Source organism: Podarcis melisellensis (assembly GCF_964234715.1).
Source record: "Podarcis melisellensis genome assembly, chromosome: 2".
NCBI lineage: Eukaryota > Metazoa > Chordata > Lepidosauria > Squamata > Lacertidae > Podarcis > Podarcis melisellensis.
Genome location: NC_138529.1, coordinates 108,777,435 through 108,790,217, shown reverse-complemented (window position 1 = coordinate 108,790,217; position 12,783 = coordinate 108,777,435). Strand labels below are relative to the sequence as shown.

Genomic DNA, 12,783 nt, shown 5'->3' with positions numbered 1-12,783 from the left:
AGGCTAGTTCAGCTGTGCTGTGTGTATGGACAAGGGGAGTTGAAGTCCATTCCTTTTTCGTTTAGGAGAAGTGGAAGATAATGAGAGAATAATAATAATAATATAATAATAATTTATTACTTATACCCGCCCATCTGGCTGGGCCTCCCCAGCCACTCTGGGCAGCTCCCAACAGGATATTAAAAACACAATAAAAGATCAAACATTAAAAACTTCCCTAAACAGGGATGCCTTCAGATGCCAGATAGTTGTTTATTTCCTTGAAATCTGACAGGAGGGCGTTCCACGGGGCGGGCGCCACTACCGAGAAGGCCCTCTGCCTGGTTCCCTGTAACCTCACTTGATGCAGTGAGGGAACTGCCAGAAGGCCCTTGGAGCTGGACCTCAGTGTCTGGGCTGAATGATGGGGGTGGAGACACTCCTTCAGGTATACTGGACCCAGGCAGTTAAGGGCTTTAAAGGTCAGCACCAACACTTTGAATTGTGCTTGGAAATGTACTGGGAGCCAATGTAGGTCTTTCAGGACCGGTGTTATGTGGTCTCGGCGGCCGCTCCCAATCACCAGTCTAACTGCCGCATTCTGGATTAGTTGTAGTTTCCAGGTCACTTTCAAAGCAGAGAACTAAGCCTCTGCCCACACAAACACACCCACCCACCTTGTTTTAGAGCACCCCAAAGAATTCTGGGAACTGTAGTTTGTTAAAGGTATACACAACAGCTAGAGTGCAGTTGGGTGTGGAAAGTTCCATAGCTATAATCCCAAACCACAAGGAACCTTTCCAGTTCACTCCAGGACAAATGGAAAAGGAGGAAAGGGAGAAAGGCAACACACACAACCCAAGAGCCAGGGAAAGGAGGAGATGTACCAATCTGTCTTGCCCCACCATTTGAGCAAGGCAGGTTGATACAGTTCCTCCCCCCCCCCCCCGCTCTTAGCCCTTTGTCTTTTGTTTTCTTCCTAGCCAATGTTTCTGAGGTGTTTCCCCCTTAGCTTCAGTGGTATTCTCGCAAACGTAAGAATTGGCTCTGGACTGATTCAGCTAACCAGACTTTCCTAAACAGAAGGAACGCATTCCCAGAGCTTCCCAGTTTTGAACTTTATATCCCTCAGAGGAAGTCCTGCCATAGATGGAGATGTGCTAGGAACATAGTGACTGATCAGCCTCTACAAAAGGGAAGGGGGAAGACTTTGATTTTGTTTGCATTTTAACAAGAAGCTCCCCAACTCACACTTTTTGAACCAGTGTGCAAACGCAGCTAGTCTTCATAAGTCGTACTTCTCTGGATTAACTCTAGCGGGTGCAGAATGCCGTAGTGAGACTCCTTACGGGGTCCTCGCCATGGGATCACATTCACCCAGTGCTATACCAGCTGCACTGGCTCCTGGTGGAGTACAGGATCAGGTTTAAGGTGCTGGTATAAACCTTCAAAGCCCTATAAGGTCTAGGACCCCTGTACCTACGGGACCGCCTCCTCACGGAGGACCTTACGGTCTTCAGACAAAAACATCTTGGAGGTCCTGGGCCACAGGGAGGTTAGGCTGGCCTCAACCAGAGCCAGGGCTTTTTTGGTCGTGGCCCCAATCTGGTGGAACGCTCTGTCACAAGAGACTAGGGCTCTGCGGGACTTGACATCTTTCCTCAGGGCCTGCAAGACAGAGCTGTTCCACCAGACCTTTGGCCAAGGCATAGTCTGACCCCCTCCTTTGGTAATCCTCACAGAACTCTAGCCCAATGGTTGCCATTAATTTGATTTGAATTGATTTTAGAATGAATTGATTTTAGAATGCTGTATTATTTTACTGTGGTTAGCCACTCTGAGCCTGGCTTTGGCTGGGGAGGGTGGGATATAAATAAAATTTTATTATTATTATTACAGTGGTACCTCTGGTTACAAACTTAATTCGTTCTGGAGGTCCGTTCATAAGATGAAACCGTTCTTATCCTGAGGTGCGCTTTTGTTAATGGGGCCTCCCACTGCACGCACACCTCTGGTGCGCGATTTCCATTTGCATCCTGGGGCAAAGTTCGCAACCAGGAGCAGCTACTTCCAGGTTAGTGGAGCTCGTAACCTGAAGTGTTCGTAACCAGAAGTGTTCGTAACCAGAGGTACCACTGTATTATTTTTTCAATGCAGTTTTCCAACCAAAGTTTACAAAAAATGAATATATTGAGGAAAGTGAGTGCAAAAAACGAAAATAGCATACCTACGGAAATGCATTGTATTATGAAAAAGGCGTACCTTAATCAAAATTGCATACTGACACGTGCTCATTAGGAGAAATTTGCATGAAAATACTGGAGAATTTCCAATATTTTTTTAAAAAATAGAAAATTGTTGCAGAGACATTTAGAACCGAATTAAAGACGGGAAAAAGGAGGAACCCGAGAGAGCCAAGCCTGGCTGTTCTGTCCATTCCTATCTGTACATAACCTCCTGAGGTTTGTTGCTGTTCTTTTGCTGTAAGACAGCTGATCTTTTGACTCCACTTGCAGGCAGCATCCCTCTTAAAACCACAGACAAAGATATTTTCAGAAAGAGCACATCTGCCCAAGATCCTTTAACTAGAGAGATCGGAAGTCCAATTGGGGATTTTATAAGGCAAATCACTGCTCTCGCCTTTCTCCTGCAATCTCTCTTGAACCAGGCAGGCTCAGAATGTTTTGTTCATTTGGAAGGATGAGTCAGAAATACCAGGGCGCTGGGACAGCTACCATTCCTCACAACCACCGCCACCTAATTTTAACCCAGACCGTAGTCCAGGGATAGGGAATCTGTGGTCCTCCATGCGCTGCTGGACTCCTAACTCTCACCAGCAGGGCCGTCTTTAGCATATGCGCCTCTGGGGTGCAAAGATCCGCCCAGCACCCCCAAACTTAGTTTAGCCCCCAAATTAACTTTTATTCTTATGTCAGACACCACGCTTACGCCATAGGGCAGGGGACAGAGGAGTTCGCCAAAGCGAAAAAAACCCTTTTTTTGCCATGCCGGTGAGCAGAAGTGACCCTCAGCCCGCCAGCCCCGAAGCCGGTCAAGAGACAGCCTGTCCCGCTCTGTCTCAGAGTCCAGAAAGGGCAGGCAGCAGTGCATGTTTCCTCTTCCCCGGTGCGGCGTGGTGTAGGGGGAATGAGAGAAGGAGGGTCCTGGGCTGGGAGGGGGGCACCTTGAGGAGCTTCTCACCTTCGCGAGTCTGGGCACCCTGGAGCAGGACCAGGAGGGGGACGAGGAGAAGGGCGCCGGCCCCACGGAAGCTGCCCGTGATGTGTCTTTGGTAACACAAAGTCAAAAGTCTTTTAGTGGAACAGTAGGTATACATTTTGGTAATACCTAGGTATATATGTATTTTGTTTCTCTAGCTTGATCAAAATTATTTATTATTTCATAACAGGTAGATAGTTAAGCGTATAGTTAAAGCTATGGTTTTCCCAGTAGTGATGTATGCAAGTGAGAGCTGGACCATAAAGAAGGCTGATCGCCGAAGAATTGATGCTTTTGAATTATGGCACTGGAGGAGACTCTTGAGAGTCCCATGGACTGCAAGAAGATCAAACCTCTCCATTCTTAAGGAAAGCAGCCCAGGAGAGATCCTGAAGCTGAGGCTCCAATACTTTGGCCACCTCGTGAGAAGAGAAGACTCTCTGGAAAAGACCCTGATGTTGGGAAAGATGGAGGGCACAAGGAGAAGGGGACAACAGAGGACGAGATGGTTGGACAGTGTTCTCAGAGCTACCAGCATGAGTTTGACCAAATTGCGGGAGGCAGTGGAAGACAGAAGTGCCTGGCGTGCTCTGGTCCATGGGGTTACGAAGAGTTGGACACGACTAAATGACTAAACAACAACAAAAAGATAGTTAAGAGCTTAGGCGGCTTCAGCAGCGGGTGCCTGGCACCCCCCAGAATTTGGCACCCAGGTGCCCCACACCCCTTGCACCCCCGGGTAAAGACGGCCCTTCTTATCAGACCCGGCCAGCATGCTCAGAGGTCAGGGATGATGGCAGCTGGGCAGTGCAATAACATCTAAAAGGTCATAGTTTCTCCATTCAGGGCTTAATCCATATGATTCCTGACTTTGGGAACCTTTCATTATCAGACTGCTTGTTTGTCTAATGGTGCGTTGTCTGTCCAGCATCTCAGGCAGAGATATTTCCCATCAACTGCTATCTGAAACCTTTTAACAAGAGATGCCAAGATAAGGACCTCGGACATGTACAAAACCACTGAGCTCCTGAGCGATGGCCTCTCCCCAAAGGGGATTAGACTTACAGTTGTTGAATAATCAGAAATGGCCCACTTGGAAGAGGCTGGGTCCTGCAAATCTGCTTTGAACCAGCAACAATCTGCACTTGGATCCACCTTTCTGGTTCCACGGGCTTGCCACAAACGTTGAGTTGTCCGCTCTCAGAAACCAGAGGCTGGACTTGGTGGCAGCTTTGATCTGACCCTCAGGGCATGCCTTAATGTTTCTCAACCTGAGAAACATATCTGAACTTCTGCACGGGTATTTTAATCAGGGCCTGGGGCAGGAAACCCAAATTGCACTCCTCCTACTCACAAAGTGCCACCCACACCATGTGCTCTCGTGCAGCTCCTGCCCTTTCCAGTGTGTCTTGCTGTGCAAGAGGACGACCCTTGCTCTGTGTGGCCTGGAGCTATATTTGATACATGCTCTGCTGTCCTTAATGGCATCCAATCCTCTTGTCATGGACTGGTTGGAGGGCAGAGGAGCAGTGGAAGGCATGAGTTGGGGAAACCCCAAGGGAAGAAGACTCAGAGCCAGGAGATTGGGGCTGGGGATGACGAGCGATCGGAGGGAGAAGAAGAAGAATACTGGGAGGAGGAGGAGGTGTCAGAAGCTGACAGAGGCTTAGTGAGCAGGAAGAGGTGGCGGCGGGGGGCAGTCCAGAAGTGGCAGCTGGAGAGGAGAGGGGCAAAGAGACAGAGCTGAGTCAGGCTGCTGAAGAAGCCAGGCGGTCTCCCCCTCCTGCTGTGACCAGCTCCCCTCCCCACTGGCCTCCCAGAACCAGTAGTGGTGTGAAGCAGGCTGGAGCAAAGACAGACGCACTGGCATAGTCTCAGATTGCTTGGGAAGGCCCCAGGACAGGAGGAGCCTTAGGCAGTTTTGGACCTTCAGTCCCTGCAACTGCCTCATAGGGGCAAGTTCTACCAGGACGAGTTGCTGTGCCCACTAGGCCTGCCCTCCTGAGTTGGCCTTCTTCCCTAGAAGAAACAGGTTCGCTGGTGCTGTGTGCTTTATTACTGCTCCAGATTCCCACTTTGCCACTGAGCTACAGCCCTTCCCTTAAACTAGCACGTCACAGAGAAATGCCTCAGAACATTATGCCGATTCAGTGCTGGTCCATGTAGCTCAGAGGCTCTCCAGGATTCCAGGGGTGTGTGTCTCTCCCAGCCCAACCTGGAGGTGCTGAGAACTGAACTTTGAACCCCCTGTCTGCAAAGTGAGCACTCTGCCATTGAGCTACGGCCCTTCCTAAGAAATGTGGCTTGAGGCAGCCTCCTCCACTTGCCTCATGACAGGGCCGGCACATTCCGTTCGCCGCCGCCTTCCAGAGAACGGGAGAATCCTGCTTCCAGAATCCCATGCTGCCTTCCTGAACTATGTGGGTAGACATGCAGACAGCTCTATTTCCTCTCCCCAGCCCCAAAGGGCTGTGTTGTCCCAACTGGGCTCCAACTCCCCTCTCAGAAAACCCCTCAGCTACCTTCCATGGCTGACCCCACGCTCTTCCTTGAATATTCAGGCCCAGAAAGAGAGTCACCCTGGCCTTCTCCCACTTGCTGGATTTCACCCTTGGGAACCCAGGGGGGGGGGTTCCGCCTCCCTGCCTCTCCCCCCCCCCCAACCCACTGCGTAACCCACATGAAATTCCAGCTTCCTTGTGTCTCCCGCTCCCCTCCCAGCTGCTCTCTGAGTCATTTCAGCTAATCCAGCAGGAGACGTCTAGACCTGCCCTGCTCAAGCCTTTGCCGCTATTAAGCAAGCTGTTTAGGGTTGATGTTTTACCTGCCTGGGCCTGCAGCAGCCAATGCCTGGGTGGCAGGCAGGCAGGCAATCTGAAAAGGACCTGGAGGAGCTCAAAATCTCTCCTTGAGAGCCTATTATTCGAAGGCCATGCCTAGATGTGTCACGTGGCAGATCCAGGATTGCATCACCGGGACAGGTTTTGCCTTTGTTTAAAAGCATCCCAGTGGGGAGGGCAGGCTGGATCAGGGCTGTAAGGTGGAAGAAGAATTCGGTTAACCCTTTGCGCCAGCTCTTTTCTCCAATTTAAATTATGACAAACGCAAAACTGGTCTTAGCTGGAGATGGTAGTGCATATGAGACTCTGGTTCCATCTGCACTATACGTTTAAAGCGGTATGATACCACTTTAAACAGTCGTGGCTTCCTGGGAACTATAGTTTGCTAAGGGCACAGAGAATTGTTGGGAGAGATCTACAGTTCCTAGAGTTCCCTGGAAATAGGGATAGCTCAGTCAGTAGAGCGTGAGACTTTTGATCTCGGGGTTGTGGGTTCGATTACCACGTTGGGCAAAAGATTCCTGCGTTGCAAGGGGTAGGATGAGATGAACTCTTGTGGTCCCTTCCAATTCTACAATTCTATGATTCCATAAAACACTCTGGTAATTGCAGCTCTGTGAGGGGAATAGGTGTCTCCAAGCAGCTCCCAGTACTGCGTTATAAGGGGTAGGATGAGATGAACTCTTGTGGTCCCTTCCAATTCTACAATTCTATGATTCCATAAAACACTCTGGTAATTGCAGCTCTGTGAGGGGAATAGGTGTCTCCAAGCAGCTCCCAGTACCCTTAACAACAGCGGAGGAGGAAGCTGCTCGGGCGCCTGGAATGGCGCGCTGAGGGATGGCGTGAGGGTGGGGCACACCGTGGGGCCTCCAGAGTCTGCCTACCTCCTCCCACTCAGCTGCCCTACAACTGGGGGGGGCAGCGGGCGGACCGTTTGGACAGCGCGGAGAGATGCATGGCTCGGGCATGCTGCAGGCCCTGTGGTGAGTGCCGCCCGGCATTTTGTCACAACCCCCCAGTGGTGACACCTGGGGCGGCCCGCACCCCCTTTCCTCCGCTTAACAAAGTACAGTTCCCATGATGCTTTGGGGGAAGCCATGGGTGTTCATCTAGCCCAGTGTAGTCCAACCAATTGTAATGCAGGAATCTCAACACACAGTCTCCCATCCAATTTGGAACCATACCGGACTCTGCTTAGCTTTGCAAACATTCTAGGTGTTTTCTTGCTGCTACCACTAGGAGGTAAGGGCTGTATTAGTGGTCCGTGGACCTAAATCAGCCCATGGAGGGCTTCCCTGGTGAGCTGCCAGCACCGAAATGCTGTTTGGTGGTGGAGGAAGACTGCAGAACACTAGCAGGAGGGCTCAGCACCAGCTGGAGTAACAAAAACAACAACAACAATAATAATATCCCACCCATCTGACTGGGTTTCCCCAGTCTCTCTGTGCGGCTTACAGTATGGCACTGAGTTAAATGGAAGAGCTGAGATCACGCTGCCTAATACAGGACTGAAATGAAGAGCAACTCTCCCTTCCTTTGGTTTCCAGCAACATACAATATGCAAAAATGTCCCGCTCCCCTTCGACCAATAATGTGGTAACACTGGAGAAGAACTGCAGAACAAAGCAGAACAAAGCATATATGCTTCAGCCTAACTCCACTTCTAATGCACTGTTATTGCATCACTGAGGTCCAGCTCCCCTCACTGCGATAAGTGAGGTTCCAGGGAACCAGGCAGAGGGCCTTATTGGTGGTGGCGCCCGCCCTGTGGAATGCCCTCCCACCAGATGTCAAGGAAACAAACAACCATCTTTTAGAAGACATCTGAAGGCAGCCCTGTTTAGGGAAGTTTTTAATGTTTGATGTTTTAGCGTGTTTTTAATATCCTGTTGGGAGCAGCCCAGAGTGGCCAGGGAAACCCAGCCAGATGGGCAGGGTATAAATAAATTAATGATGATGATGAAATGTGGCAAAATGCAGCCATAAAGAGAACCCCTAGTCTGGAAGGGTCTTTTTCTGTGTGCTTGTGATACTTGATGTTGCCCAACCTGAACCTGCCCGTCTGCACAGAAAACCCTTGCCTTGCTTCTTGACCCATCCCTCAAGGTTGTGGTCTTCTTCTTGTTTACAACAGTCTTTCTGATTCTTGGAAAATCACTGCCCATGTTCTCCTTAATCCTCCTTCACGCGGGGCTACACCTGCCCCGTTCCTTCAGCTTTTCCTCTGGCGTTAATCATGCATTCCAAACCAGCAATCATCTATGTTGCTCTCCTCCGAATCTTTTCCGGTTTTTTAAGGGCCAAATTAGACATGACACAGGAGATCTGTGCAGACAGGACCTCTCTCTCGCCTGCTCTTTAATTTAAGAGTAGCTGAGCGGCAGAGAAAAGCACAGACCTTGCTGAAACGCTAACTGCTCCCTTCGTCTTTCCCAAATCTTGGGGAATTCACCCAAGCATACCAGCAAAAGCACATAAGGAGAGCCGGCTGGATCAGGCCCCATCTAGACCAGCATCCTGTTTGCACAGTAGCCAACCAGATGCAACTTCAGGCAGTGCAATTAAAGTGGATTTTGGGTGCTCTGCCTTGCACAACAAACCCGTTCTGCCCCCCCCCCCCCGACTGAACTTTTTGCAATAGAGAAAGTAATGGCAAAATGCACCAGAGGTTTTTAATATTTGATGTTCTGGTGTGTTTTTGTCAATTCTGTTGGAAGCTGTGCAGAATGGCTGGGGCAACCCAATCAGACGGGCTGGATAGCTCAGTTAGTTAGAATTGGTGCTGATAGCGCCAAGATTGCAGGGCAGCTGCATATTCCTGCATTGCAGGCAGTTGGACTAGACGACCGCCAGGGTCCTTTGCAGCTCTACAGTCCTATGATTCTATGATTATTACTAGAAAGCATGGGAAGGCAATTGCTCAACACAACATCCTATAACCTCCCTGCAAAACTGTCAAGGCAAATGTGCAGTAAATAACCAGTGCCGTCTAACCTCCAGCAAACTTTGTGCAAAGAGATCAGGGTGAATCCTCAGATAAACTGGTTCTATGGAAGTGTCCTGAGTGCTCTGAACTCTGCGCACATTGGGGCAGGCTTTGAAGTGGACAGCAAACAGAAAACAGTTACTGGGTATTTGGAGACACAAACTGCTCCCTTCGTTTATGCAGTACAGTGGTACTTCGGGTTACAGACTCCACTAACCCAGAAATAGTACCTCAGGTTAAGAACTTTGCCTCAGGATGAGAACAGAAATTGTGTGGCGGTGGCGCAGCGGCAGCGGGAGGCCCCATTAGCTAAAGTGGTACCTCAGGTTAAGAACAGTTTCAGGTTAAGAACGGCCCTCCGGAACAAATTAAGTTCTTAACCTGAGGTACCACTGTACTACCATTCCCTACTAGAAATTACTGGAGCACCCTGGCAGAAATCTCCTTTCTGACCCTTAAGAGCTCTCAAAGCAACTCGGAGCATAAAACCATGCAAACAGGATCATAAAAATAATCAATAGATCATACATCTCAAGTCATCATGAAATGCAATAAATAGTCAGCGGTAAAAAAAAGCAGTAAAAGCATCCAGCAAGCAGCAGGAAAGCAAAAATAAGGCTACCTCAATTCCCACGAGGGAGGCCTTGTGCCATAGTAAGTCATTCTGTTGGTCCCTCTTACTGAGATCATCTGTATGTCAGGCTCTTCATAAGTCCTTAAAAGAAGATTAGATAACATCATGGAGGCAAAGGCTATCGATGACTAACAGCCATGATGGCTACGCTAGAGGCAATGAGCTTCTGTAGGATTCCCAAATACAGTGGTACCTCAGCTTACAGACGCTTCAGGTTACAGACTCCACTAACCCAGAAATAGTACCTCAGGTTAAGAACTTTGCTTCAGGATGAGAACAGAAATCGTGCTCTGGCGGTGCAGCGGCAGCGGGAGGCCCCATTAGCTAAAGTGGTGCTTCAGGTTAAGAACAGTTTCAGGTTAAGAACGGACCTCCAGAACAAATTAAGTTCTTAACCCGAGGTACCACTGTATCAAAAAGTAGAAACAAGGACACCCTGAAAGTTGTTTTTACAAAAATGCCACCCCCAATCTGTGTTTTATTGATTGACTTGCCTCTAAGATCCAAGACAAAGCACCACCTTTCAGAAATTACCCCTGGATGTCAACTGCACCTTTGAAATGCCAGTAATGTCCGGGGAAATCTGGACAGATGGCAGCCCTAGTTTCTGAATGCCAGAGAGGAAGATAGCTCTTGTGCTTGGGCCCAGCTTGCTGGCTTCTCACTAGATGGGTCTCTGGCCTGATTCAGAAGACTCTTCTCATGTTCTTATGTCAAGGTCAGATAGCAGTGGTGCAGTCAAGGGCATTTGGGTGTCTCTCCCCTCCCAATGCATTATGAAGATCTCTCTCTCCTATTATGGCTATCCAAATTGTGAGCCAAAGTTTTCTATTCCCCCAATGTATACTGGTCTTCAGGGCCAGCCCACCCATGAGGCAAGGTCAGGCAACTGCCTCGGGCAGCAGGATCTGTAGGGGCAGCAGTTCCTGTCTCCAAGAAATGCCAAGGAATCCATTGTCTGCTGCAGCCAACTTCTCTGCCAACTATTCAGGATGCATGCTCACTCCCATGGAAGCACCCATAGAGTGATACAGATTTTTAAAACCCTCTTCCCTAATTTGAACCAGGGCTTCTTGGGCCACATCTGTAGAACCTCTCTCGGTGCTAGGGCACAGCTCTAAAAGATGTGCACACGGGAGAACGTTCTGTGGCGCCTTATAGACTTACACAGATTTATTAGGGCACAAACGTTTGTAGACTAGATCCCACTTCATCTGACGTGTGAAAGCATATGTCACAATAAATCTGTTCGTTTTTAAGAAGCTATAGCCCTTTCTCCCTCTCTCCCCTCTGGTGTGTGTGTGTTTTGTTGTAACAGACGAACAAGGCTACCCTTCTGGTCATAATAAGAGTGGCTGTGAGAATATGGAGGTGAAGAGGGGGAGGAGATCAGCACCCACCAATTAAGAGCAGGAACCTTCCATACCTTGGCATTTGAGTCTCCTCTGCAGGTTTTCCTTGGAAAACCTGGCTGGCTCCTAAGTTCTGCAAAATGTCCTCCCCCTCCCCCGCTACATAAAATGAAATAAGTCACGTCCACGTGTATTAATCAGTTTCTCATTCTGGCTCATCCATAATCAAAAGGGAAACCTTTGCTGCTGGGAAATGCTTTTCCATTGTCACGCTTTGCCCTTGTGCCAGCTTAGCTTTCACTCTCAGCAATTCTGTAATTTCCAGTCTCCCGGAGAGAGGAGATGCGTTGTGGAAAGCCCACAGGCAGCACAGAAGCAGGATCTAAGTCATTCCTGAAGCCAGGAAATCCTGGGTTTGATAATGGCATGATTCACCCCCCCCCTGCTGCAATGTCCAATACCTTGGATGGCCTCTATAGTGTCACATATCTTTCTCAAAACAAACCCCGGTGGTGTGATATTTAGAACTCTTCTCACTCTTCCCTGATTAGTAATCTTCACCTTTTCAGATCCAACCTACCGTGATCCATTTGGGGACCTTCTTCTTCGTCCTCCTCCATATATTTGCACGGTGATAATGTTGCTATTGGGGATGTGGGTGGCGCTGTGGGTAAAACCTCAGCACCTAGGACTTGCTGATCGCATGGTCGGCGGTTCGAATCCCCGCGGCGGGGTGCGCTCCTGTCGTTCGGTCCCAGCGCCTGCCAACCTAGCAGTTCGAAAGCACCCCCGGGTGCAAGTAGATAAATAGGGACCGCTTACCAGCGGGAAGGTAAACGGCGATCCGTGTGCTGCGCTGGCTCGCCAGATGCAGCTTGTCACGCTGGCCATGTGACCTGAAAGTGAGATGTGCGCACAACCCTAGAGTCTGTCAAGACTGCCCGAATGGGCAGGGGTACCTTTACCTTTACCTTTAATGTTGCTATTGCAATCTACCTTAGATCAGGTTGCAAGCCAGCTGTGCAAGGATGGGGCACCTGTGGGAACTTGTGGGTTCTCCTCTTGACCCACCAGCAAGGTTTGCTACTGATGCCCGCTGTGCCCCCTCCCACTTTAAACTTACCCCACACTGTCAGGGGTGCCAACTTGAATAAAAAAAATTTTTTTTGGGGGGGAGGGTGGTAAATGCCACCTCTGCACACTGTTGTGCCATGTTAGAAAGTGAGAGCCGCCGTGGTGTCACAGTTCTTCAGGATCTTGATGAGTGACCTTGAGCTGCCACTCTCCCTCAGCCTTAAAAGGTAAAGGTACCCCTGACCATTAGGTCCAGTCGCGGACGACTCTGGGGTTGCCGTACTCATCTCGCTTTATTGGCCGAGGGAGCCGGTGTACAGCTTCTGGGTCATGTGGCCAGCATGACTAAGCCGCTCCTTCCTGCTGGAGCAGTACCTATTTATCTACTTGCACTTTGACGTGCTTTTGAACTGCTAGGTTGGCAGGAGCAGGGACCAAGCAATGGGAGCTCACCCCGTTGCAGGGATCACAGCGCCACCCGCGTCCCCTCCCTCAGCCTAGCCTGCCTGAAAAGATTGTTGTGAGGTTAAAATTGGGATAGCCTGAGCTCCCTGGAGGAAGGACAGTGTTGTTTACTCAAAGGAAATAACTATCATTCTATTATACAAAGTTCACTACACATTACTAAATAATGATCCCACAACAAATCACCTGTAGTTTAAACAACCACACACATACATGTATTCTCCCACTGTT

The 12,783-nt window shown here is 49.4% G+C and overlaps 1 protein-coding gene across 1 annotated transcript in view; it reads left to right on the top strand.

The window, feature by feature from the left end:
• Positions 1 to 12,783, top strand: part of DDR1 (discoidin domain receptor tyrosine kinase 1) — a 98,221-nt gene that overhangs the window by 20,735 nt on the left and 64,703 nt on the right. The gene's annotated exons all lie outside the window — the stretch shown is intronic.